Source organism: Catharus ustulatus, chromosome 2 (assembly GCF_009819885.2).
Source record: "Catharus ustulatus isolate bCatUst1 chromosome 2, bCatUst1.pri.v2, whole genome shotgun sequence".
Classification (NCBI taxonomy): Eukaryota; Metazoa; Chordata; class Aves; order Passeriformes; family Turdidae; genus Catharus; species Catharus ustulatus.
Window position 1 is genome coordinate 96,251,473 of NC_046222.1, and position 10,049 is coordinate 96,261,521.

Here is a 10,049-nt window from a genome sequence, read left to right on the forward strand (position 1 = left end):
GAACATTTCAGAGCAGATCTATCTTTGAATGAAGTCCAAAATGACATTTTGCACTGTGTTCAATGAACATAATTCAGAGTGAGGGTGTGGAACTCCCACTGGCATTAAGAATGAAAGATCAAACAGATTATCAGATTGCTACTTCTCAGTTTGTGGCATTCTGTCTAGGTTTCAGTCTGATAACAGATTGCTTTAAGAAGTCATTACTAACTCTCAATTTTTATTTTTTTTTTTAATTTAGAGGGGAGTGGAAGATTTAATTTCTCCCTCTAACATAACAATATTGCTTTTTATTTCTTTTGGCAACCATAAATGGTGTACATCCGAATTTTGAAGATGCAACTTAGTGCTTCACCTCCCTGTTGACCTAAGTAAAATCCTGAATCATGGGAAACAGGATTGTGAAATACATCCTCACACATGCCAGTGAGTTTCTCCAAGAGAAAATTTCTATCTCTTTTTATGTAATAGGAGAACTTTTGCCTTATTTCTGGACATCCTTAGTGAAGTGTAAAAAAAAGAGACAAGTTTGAATTTCTTTAGTAGCCGTAGAAATACCATCATGGCTACATCAGTAATCATGAGAACTACCACAGCCACAAAATCATAAATGTGTTATTGTAACTTTTGCATTATTTCTTGGTTTTCTCCTGAACTGGGTGCTTCTTGTCATAGTTAAAAGTTTCTGCTCAATTTCAGTACAGCAGTTTTTGATATTTATAGTTGGAAGCAAATGACAAAAAGGTATCTGGACCATTGCACAGACAAACCTGAATATAACTTATTTGTAATTACTCCATTTATATTTTAAATCCTTCTCTGATTCATTTTTCATGGGCTATGTAGTAGGAAGTGAAAAAATTATTTACACCTTCCAAGTCCATTCTTATCTCAAAGCACCTATCAACAGAGATGGAAATATCCTTCACACTCAGATCATTGTAAGGGTCAGTCCTCCTCTTTTAGGAAAAGAATGCTTTGAGTACATTTATATAATTTTTTATGAGCTCCTTCTGACTAATTAATGGGATCTGGCACACATCCTTTAGGCTGGGGCTGAATCCTCAGGGGAGTAATTGGAGCTTTACATCTAAGAGTTGAAATGGACATTTTATGTGCATGAGCAGCTAGTATACCAGGGCCTAACATTAAAATAGGGATCAAGCCAAACTCATGGTGTATATGCACCCTCTGATGGTTGTTTCAATGCACCATTTAATTTTTATTTTTTGGGGGAGGAAGCATAAAAGTTGTGATAATGAGTTCTTATTCTCTCTTATTATATCTTCAAAAATTGAAGTCTACTGTTTTCCAAGCACAGATTTCCCTGAAAATCAATCTAAATTACCTTTTTTTTCCAAGTGAATTGAATGTATTGCAGCTATTGCTGATTAGCTGTATTTGGGGGCATACTGCTGCAGCCATAAGCCTGTTTGTATTTACCTTCATTCATTCTGAAAATAAAAGGTCAGAAAGGAGTAAATCCAGCATAGATGAGTGGAATTGATGTGGAATGCCAACATGAAGTGTGTGATAGGAGAAGTGCTAAAACCAGCGAAAACAGCTAAAAGGGTAGAGGCATTTGTTAAAGCACAATGTGAAAAGTGTGAAAAGAGACAAAAGAAACCTTGTCTGGCTGATTCCTGTCACGATGCTTTTATGGTCATCAGTGTCTGTGTTGTCTGCTGGTTGTGACCCTGACACAAGATAATGTGTCAAACACATTACACAAACATTCTTTCTGGTGGGAAGGCTTCTGTCTGGGTGACCTCAGCTGTTTGTTTGTCTCTGCCCACCAATATACCTGCCATACTTTTTAATTCCTCTGGAATAAGCTATACTGAGAACAGTAATATCTTCATTAATTAAAATAAGGGCATTAATTTTTCCTTTATAGGCTTTCTCTATGAAATGAATGCCCTCTACTGATATGGGTGGCCAAGCCCCATGTGTCCAGTGAGCACTAGCTAAAGTCAAGTTTCATACTAGTTTTGTCCAAAAATAAACAAATTCTGCTTGCTTGTTTTTACAAACTAAAATACTTAAGAAATTCAATGCCAAAAGTTACACTGAGGCTAGTAATTAATAATCATAACCTGCAAGCCCAGAAATCTGCAGAATATTTGCGTCTGTGTTTAAGATAAAGAAATATTTACTCTGCAAATACTGTCAGAATAGCATTCAACAGCTTGTTATACACACAGCCAAAGAGAAATGCTGTAATGTTTCCAAACCTGCTTAGCTTGTTTAAGACCAGCAATTTCCATGCATATATTAGCACCAATTATAAAAGTCATTCTTCACTGCCATTTCCCTGAAGAGTCCACTGTTTTCTTATAGAAAGCACATATTCAGTGTCTATATCTCTAGAGTGCAGATGCAGGAGCAGACACACACACAAGAAATAAAGGAAAAAGACCTATCCAGTTCACTGAGTGAAAGGGCTAGCTCTATTTTGAATGCCATTACTTCATCCAAATTTCTGCTTCAGCTCTTGGGACTCCTTTGAGGAATGATGTCTTTCATGAGACCCTTTACCAGTCTTACTTACAAACAGTATATGTTTGTCTTCTAGTGCTATAAGTCACAAGTTTCTAGCAGGTAGCACTTGGTTTCTTTGTTGTATTGAATTTCCCAGAGTTAAGAAAATGTAATGTTAAAGTAAAATTGTTAGACCAAAATGCTCACCCAAGTTTAATACTCTCTAAGTTCAGCCCTTGGTTAATGAGTTAAAGAGGTTTGTTCCTATCCCCACTGCACGCCAAAGCCCTGTAGGGTGTCCTACCTGCACGGAAAACCTGCAATTTCTTCTGTCCTGTCCTGTGCAGTCTTGCTTGTTAACTCCCACACAGCTGATTTCAGCTTGTTCTTTGGATGCCTTTTCAGGAAATACATCTTATTTATTCTATGTCTCCATGGGAGGTGGGAACATGTACCTGGTGGGGAAGTACCTTGTGAACTGGGATTGCAAGACATGTAAAACTGTTTGTATGAAACATGGAGTTGGTATGTGAAACGGAGTTTTGGAATGATCAGTGAATCAAGCAGAAAACTGGGAAAAACTGACGCTCTGTAAATAGGGAGACTTGAGGGAAGGGGTGAGGTGGGGATGGGGGGGATTGTTTATACACATTTAGCCGGGAAAATATGCTGTAATTTTAATTAGTTGCATGAGCAATACCAGAATTTTAAGTATTTGCTATACACTATGAGCTTTCAATTTTGGTGATTTACCACAAGCCAGCTTTTGTAGGGTTTGTGACCAAGGGCTTTTGATGGCAAGGGTTCATGTCTGGCTTGAACTTAGTGATCACCAGGACATCCAGATCCTTTTCTGCAGATCTGCTTTTCATATAATGCTGCCTGGGGTTGTTCCTCCCCATGTAAATGGCAGATGCAACTTAGCTACACTAAACTCCGTGTATTTGTTCTTTTCTATTTCAGCTCCAACCATCTTTTTTTTTTTTTTTCGAAACTCATTACCCTGTGCAGAGAGCTCCTCTGACCACTCCATGGGAAAGGCCCTCAGCTTGGGATTGTGTCTCAGTGTCTGTGCCCAGACAAGAGGGAGAGTCTGAAGCACTGGAATGATGGGTCATTAGTCAGTCTCAGCCTAGTAATGCAAATTACCAATAAAATACATGACAGCTTATCAACATGGAACTAGTCTAAGTGTGTTAGAAATCTACTGTGTTTTGAAAGGGGAATAATGTGTAATCATGAATAACAAGATCACAGACATTTTGTTGGGGCATTTCCTTTCTGTATATCCTAAGTTCTACTTGGTTTCAAAAAGAAGTGCAGCATGAAATATGCTACAGAATACTATTGACTTCAGTGTGATCCATCTGGGAAGTGGGTGTCAGTTGTGCACCACACTCAACTCTGTGCCACTGAGGCCTGGATTTGTTGTGGCCAGTAGCAGTGGCCAAAATCATTAGAAAACTCCAGTAACCATGTCCAAGACTGGCACTTACACATTATCTTCTCTTGTTGCCTCAGACATTTCTGCAGCAGCCTGGATGCTGGAACAGGTTAGCTGCAGTCACTGGGACAGAAGGGAAGCTCTGAGCACTGCCTTAGTTCCAGGAGGGGAGAGTTTGTCAGCGCATCATGTATCACAGATAGGTTTGGCTCTTGGGGATGGATGTGAGGCAGAGCGCATCAGGACAAGTCTAGTGCAGAAGTGGGCTGGCACTGGTTTTCATCCTCTCTTGGTAAAATCCTAAACTGACATTTTAAATGAAGAATTTTTACTCATTTGTCCTCTGTTTCAGAACGACAGGCCCTTTTATTTATTCTGTAGTACTGCAACTCTTTATGTAGGTTACCGATTCAGTCCCAGCGTGTCATTCATTACAATCAAAAGTCTTATTTCCTCTCACGTTTTACTCTCAATTATTTCCTGCCAGCAGGGGTCACACAGCTACCACAGCTTCTCATCACCACTCTGCCCCATCACAGATAGCAGAACATCACTTCTGGCTAAGAGACACATGGAAATGCCTCTGAGAGATACTGAAAACATAGCTTGTATTGACCATTGTATTGCTTATTTTCTGGGATATTATATTAATATGTATAATATTATTGGGGAAAGAGCCTGTCTTATCTGTAGCAGGGGTGTTTTTTGGAAGAGTTTTTTAAAATAGCAATATTATTACTGTTATGCATTGCAATAGTTCAGACACATATGCTCATTATACACTTCACTGTGTTTGCAGGCTGCTACTGCTTTCCCACTGCTAAACTTGACTCACAAATGTCTGCTACAAAAGAATACAAAACTTCCACTGGGAAAGGAAAAATGAAGTAGCTGGCTGTTGGAACCCCACTAGGAAAAGCAAATTTACAGTCAGGATTTTAAATAAAACATTAATGCTTTCATATCTGATATGCATTTTAGAATTGTCTCGTTAGCAAATTTTACTTCAAGGAAAAAATTAACAAGTAGTTAAAGAATAAAAGGTTGTTATAGCATTTGAAAAAATCCATTATGAAGATGTAGTGTGAAACCTTTAGCCTACTTGTGCACAGTATGGGTATTTAAACTGCAAAAAATTAGGATTCTACTTAGGGTTCTCTTGCACAAGGTACTTTGCACACAAATACCAGAGGGACAGATTTTTTCCAAGACAACCAGAATCCTGGTTGCATAGGTAGAAACAGTGGCTAAAAATATTTTTCCTGTCACTGTTAGCTGTTTTAGAGATTCACAGCTGTCTCTCTTACAAAATGTTGATACCTCTGGATGTTATCTGCAGGCTGACCAGAAATGCACAGTCTCTAGAGGACACAAAGCGCTGTTCTCACTTCCCTTTATATATTGCACAAGCAGAAATACATGACAATATATTATGAAATAGATTAATAATATATTATATTATGAAATATATGGGAACAACCTATTTGATAACTGTGCTGAAGTTTGGGGTTCAATTTGTAGAAGAAATGGTTCAGGCCATGGCTGTAGGAACACTGCAGAGAAAGACAAGGTTTGCTGCAAGGGGCATTATCCTGCTGCACCAGGACAGCTCCATGGCTTTGTTCTCCAGCTTCAGTCAGGGAATCTTTTTTTGTTAGTGAACTGAAGTGATTGACTTCAATAAGTGCCAGGAGAAGAAATAAGAGAATTTTCAAAGGGTCAGGCTTGTAGGCAGTTTTGGAAAAAAAAGACAAGAAATGAGAGGACAACTCTGCAGGCCTTAAAGGAGATAACAGGAGAGGGTGCAAATAGACCTGTTTGATTATTTCTATAATGACAGTACTAAGTAGACATGCAACAAACTGTCTGTAACTGAGAAAATGGGCTCACAAAATGAAGTTAAGGCCAAAATCTGCCTTTATCTCCATACAGCTCCATTTCAAATGCATTCCAAATCAGTAAAACATTACCATATTAGACCAAGAGTTTTAAATCAGATGTTAAATTAATTTGTTCATTTCTGTGAAAGTTTTCATGACCTTCAATTATTCCCATGCAAATGGCCTGAGAGCTATTAAGACAAAAATAGAGATGCACTCAGCAGCTCTCCTCTGAAGGTCTGTATATCATCTATTACAAACATTGAGACGTGGAAGTGAGACCAACTGGTGATCTTTAAACATTAGAGCAGAAATTGTAAGATGAGTATAACTAAAGAACTGATACCTAGAGAGCTCATTATCCAGCTTCCTATGATCTTACTGATGTCATTAATTTTCCTCTGTCAAATAGGCAACATAGTGTGAGATGCTGAATGACCAAGTAATTTCAAGAAGAAATAATTAAAACACTTTCAGCTGCAAATGACTCTTCTTTTTATGACAAATGATGGCCTTTTCATGGCACAAAATTATACTACAAATCATGATGTTAATATGTGAGATGTGTTCTAATTCCATCATAAGCTGCAGGATACCCTTGTTGAAAAGATTGTCTGTTCACCCAGAAAGATTATACTATAAAGTAGTCAAAGCCCCTCCAAGGGAGGTTCCCATTAGTGCTGTGAATCCTCTTCCACCTGATGGGAAGTCTCCAGCAGGAGGTCTATCCTGAAGAGATTGAAAGAAAAAACTCATAAACACCCGAAGTGTAGCACCTCAGAAGAAATTAAGGAGATGCAAGGGATGCAAAGGATGCTGTTGTGCCTTTATTCAGATTCAGATGAAGATAAAATTGTCCTTGCAGAAAGCCTCCATGTGGCAACACCTCAGAGATGCTGAGCACCACAAAGAGAAAAGGGACAAATTATGTCATGTCTTTACCACTGCTTATAAGGCAGGGCCCCTAAAAGGACTTTTGCAAAAAAACCAAAAAAACCCCAACCAAACAAACAAACAAAAAAAACCCACCTAAATAGGAATTAGAGTGGCTGGGTTCTTTAAGTACTCTGAAAGAAGTTGTGTCACTGTTCTGGAGGTGAGCTCTAAAGGCTAATGTGGCCCTGTTCACCACCGTGCAGCAGCATGAGTTTATAGTCTTACACCAGCTAGTACCACACCTTAGTTCATAAACCAGGTCCTCAGATTCTGGTTCTCAAGCTGCCCCTTGGGCCCCCTGCAGTTACTGCATTACACCAGAAAGATCTGCCCCCCTCCTCTGCATCCTTTTCACCTTCCCGTAAAAAGAAGCTGATGTGCAGTTAGGTATGGACAGACATCCTCAGATAGATGGTGTCCCTGTGTCTCTGAGACCACACAGCCCCATGGAAGGTTTTTGTGGCTTTGTTCCTATGAACCAAATCCTCACTGAAGAGCTGTGAGAGAAGAGGCTAAAAAACCTTCTATGCCCTGGAAATTTTGAGTGAGTTTTCCTCTTTTCTTCCTTTGTAACATTTCTTTTGGAGACGGTGAACTGTGAGTAGCACTCAAAGGTCTTTTAGAGGCTAAGGGGTGATGGTAATGATCTGTAAAGGTTTTGTCAGTGCATGTTCTTAACGGATTGTTAGTGTTTAACCACCACTTGAGGGAATGTTTTATGTGTCTGTAAACATCACTATCCCAAAGATACTGAGAAGATAGTACTTCTAGGCAAATTCTTTTTAAATGTTGATGAAGTTGCCTGGGGAATTGTATTTTGGCACAGTGATGTTAATCCTACTAGGCACAATACTGTCTTTGTTGCTCATGTCCCATTTTGCAAGAGGAGGTCATCAAACCTCTGTTGTTTTTGTTTCTTTTTCTTTTGCCATTTACTTTCCTTTTCCTATTCAGAGAAGAATATTTATCTCAACACCTTGTGTTGACTAGAGCTTCTCAGCTGTCAAAAAAGCTGACCCAGACTGACAATGCTTATTACAGAGTTCAAAAATTGATTATTTTTTCACTGGATGTGATAAAAATAGTTGGATAAATAATCCAGCCTTCGAAACATCTGACAGACAGACTCTGCAAGGCTTCCACAATAACAATACCTCCCGGAAGATTTATTTGCTACCAATGGGAAAAGGATTGAGGCTGTATTGGCTACTGAAATGCAGTGAGCGTGTCCAAGGTTATAGCCTAAAGAATGTACAGTAATTTCACGATTACAAGCAGCACGGAGTATAAGCCGCATTTCCGGTGTGTCGGCAAAGTTCATGTCTTTGTCAATAAACAAGCTGCACCCAAATATTAGCCGCACTTTTGTTCGTGGCGAACTTTCACAAAGTTGTCATTTAGTAACAGAATTGCGGATCGCTGGGGCTTACTGGCAGGTGCTGACTTTGGAAACATTATTTCCAAGTGAAAAAAGACACAGACAATAGCTGCGGCAACATTCCCTGCAAGTTTTATTTACAAGCCGAAAAAGACATGAACAGTAGTGTGGTCATTTTGCGAGCATTCCCAACGGATCCGCGTTGCCTTTAAACAGCCGCTCAGCCGCGCGGGTGGGTAGCTGAGCTCCGAGCGGAACCTCTCCCCCCGCTCATCTGCGCGAGCCCAGCGCATCCCCCTCACCCCCCGCATGAGCTCAGCGCCTCCCCCCCTCCGCATGAGCTCAGCACCTCCCCCTCCTCTGTGTGAGCCCAGCCAGCCGCGCAACCGCACAAGGACAGCCAGCCACGCAACCACACAAGACTTAAAACACTTAAAAAATACAGAGAAATATCACACATTTTTATTAAACTTTTAAACAGCTTCATTTTTCATTCATCAGCCGCTTCATCAGTGGCTTCATCTTCCATGAAACCTTCGAACTCATCGTCCTCCGTATCGGAAATCAGCAGTTGGGCAATGGTGGCATCCAGCAAACCCGAATCAGTATTGCCTGTATCTTCACCATCAGAGTTATCACTTTCGGTACTCTTGATGGCATTTCTGGTCAGTCCAAGAATGATATCGGCTTTGGCAAACCCTCGGATGATAGTCGTGGCAGTTATTTCACCCCAGGCATCCAGTATCCACTGGCAGACAGTAGTGTAACTTGCTCTGCACAGCCTCCCAGTGTTGATGTAGGAATGCTCGCCTTCCACCATCCACTTTTCCCACAGAAGTCGCATTTTGGCCTTGAAGGAACGAATAATACCTATGTCCAGAGGCTGCACTTCTTTGGTCAAACCACCCGGTATTACAGCAAGCTCCGAGTTCATCTTTTTCACGATGGCTTTCACGCTATCGTTTTTGTGTGCGCACGTGGAATTGAAGATCAGCAGTCCCAGCAGTGCGTGAAAGAATCTACCTGGTCTGCCAGCATAAACTTCCATTAGCCAAGTCCACATTACCTCTTCATCCATCCAGCCTTTTGGATTAACGGCAACATTTATTCCATTTGGAAATTTGTCTTTAGGGAGGGTTTTTCTTTTAAAAATCACCATGGGGTGTAATTTCTGCCTATCTGACGAAACGCCGAGGATGAGTGTAAATGACGTCTTTTTGTTCCCTGTGGTTCTTATGGGTACCGTCGGTGTTCCGGTGTGCTCCACGGTCCTCGTCAATAGCATATCGAATGTGAGGGGGACTTCGTCCATGTTGATTATACAATGTGGCTGTATACTTTTTTCAGAGATCTTGCTTTTGCAGTAACTCTGGAAGGTGGCTAACTTTTCCTTGTAGTCCATTGGCAACTGCTGAGACACTGTGGTCCTTGCACGAATGGAGAGCTGCGGTCGCTTCATGAAATGGAAGCACCAAGACGCTCCTGCTTTAAATTCTTCTATATTCAATTGATTTGCAATTGCTTCGGCTTGTATCTGAATGGCGACAGTTGATAAGCTTTGGCCAACTGCCCTTTGCTCAGAAATCCAGTGGTAAAGTCTGTCTTCCAGCTCTGGCCGTCTTGCTTTATGGCCACGGAAACTCTTCTTTGTCTTTCTTGTAAGACGAAGTTCGTCCTCCTGCTGTCTCCATCTGCGTACCATGCATGCATTAATGCTGAATTCTCTAGCTGCAGGTCTATTCCTGTGTTCTTTTGCATAGTCAATTGCTTTCAATTTAAACTCAGCGTCGTACACTAGTCTCTTCTCCGCAGCCATGCCAAGGGAAGAAGTTGCCGAGGGAAGAAGTCGCCGAGAGGAGAACGTGCCGAGAGGAGAACGCGCCGAGAGAATGCGCCAAGGTAACTCACCCTGATAACACCCCCCGCCCCT